The 1326-nt window shown below is 43.6% G+C and overlaps 1 pseudogene; it reads left to right on the top strand.

Moving 5' to 3' along the window:
• The first annotated feature begins 465 nt into the window (after positions 1–465).
• LOC128055662 (low molecular weight phosphotyrosine protein phosphatase-like) lies at positions 466–1019 on the top strand (annotated as a pseudogene).
• Positions 1020–1326: the final 307 nt, after the last annotated feature.

Genomic DNA, 1326 nt, shown 5'->3' with positions numbered 1-1326 from the left:
AACATTTATTTGATTGATTTGAACAATTCCTTCAATTTAAACATTCCTTCACACCATATACAAAAATAAACTCAAAATGGCTTAAAGTCTTAAGTATATAAACATATATGTGCTACCGTAAAACTAGAAGAAAACAGGTAAAACATCATCTGGCATAAATTGTAGCAATATTTTCTTAGGTCAGTCTCCCAAGATGATAGAAACAAAAGCAAAAATAAACAAATGAAACCTAATCAAATTTACAAGCTTTTGCACAGCAAAGGAAACCATAAACAAAATGAAAAGACAACCAGTGGACCAGGAGAAAATATTTGCAAATGATGGGACCAAGAAAGGCTTAATTTCCAAAGTAGGCAAACTCCTCATACAACTGAATAGCAAAAGAAAACAAACACCCTGAACAAAAAAATGGGCAGAAAACCTAAATAGACATTTCTCCAAAGAAGACATTCGGCGCACAGGAAGATGGCTGAGCCGGTGACCAAGTCGGTGCTGTTCCTATGTCTGGGTAACATCTGTCGATCACCCATCGCAGAAGCGGGTTTCAGGAAACTTGTAACTGATCAAAACATTTCAGATAATTGGAGGACAGACAGTGCAGCAACATCCACGTATGACTAGGAAACCCTCCTGATTATTGCGGGCGGGCTTGCATGAAGAAGCATGGGATCCCCATGAGTCACGTTGCCCGGCAGGTTACCAAAGAAGACTTTGCCACTTTTGATTATATACTGTGTACGGATGAGAGCAATCTGAGAGATGTGAATAGAAAAAGTAATCAACTTAAAAACTGCAGAGCGAAAATCGAACTACTCTGGAGCTATGATCCACAAAAACAACTTATCATTGAAGATCCCTATTATGGCAACGACGCTGACTTTGAGGCCGTCTACCAGCAGGGCGTGCGGTGCTGCAGAGCCTTCCTGGAGAAGGTTCACGGACCCGGCCGTCCCGCTGTGGCCCAGGCTCGTCCCCCCAGGCCATGCGGCAAGTGTCAACAGTGTCCTCTCTTCAGTTGACTCACTCTTTCTCACCTGGAAAAATAATTGTAGATGGAACTCAGTCTTTGTGTTTGGCGAAAGAGTAAATAAAAAATCTTTGATTCAGATAGTTTATGGGGTAAGAGTTCCTAAGGCAATGGCACCCCACTCCAGTACTCTTGCCTGGAAAATCCCATGGATGGAGGAGCCTGGTAGGCTGCAGTCCATGGGGTCGCTAAGAGTCGGGCACGACTGAGCAACTTCACCTTCGCTTTTCACTTTCATGCACTGGAGAAGGAAATGGCAACCCACTCCGGTGTTCTTGCCTGGAGAATCCCAGGGACGG

The sequence above is a fragment of the Budorcas taxicolor genome, chromosome 11 (genome assembly GCF_023091745.1).
Source record: "Budorcas taxicolor isolate Tak-1 chromosome 11, Takin1.1, whole genome shotgun sequence".
NCBI lineage: Eukaryota > Metazoa > Chordata > Mammalia > Artiodactyla > Bovidae > Budorcas > Budorcas taxicolor.
This window is presented reverse-complemented; position numbering and strand designations above follow the sequence as displayed.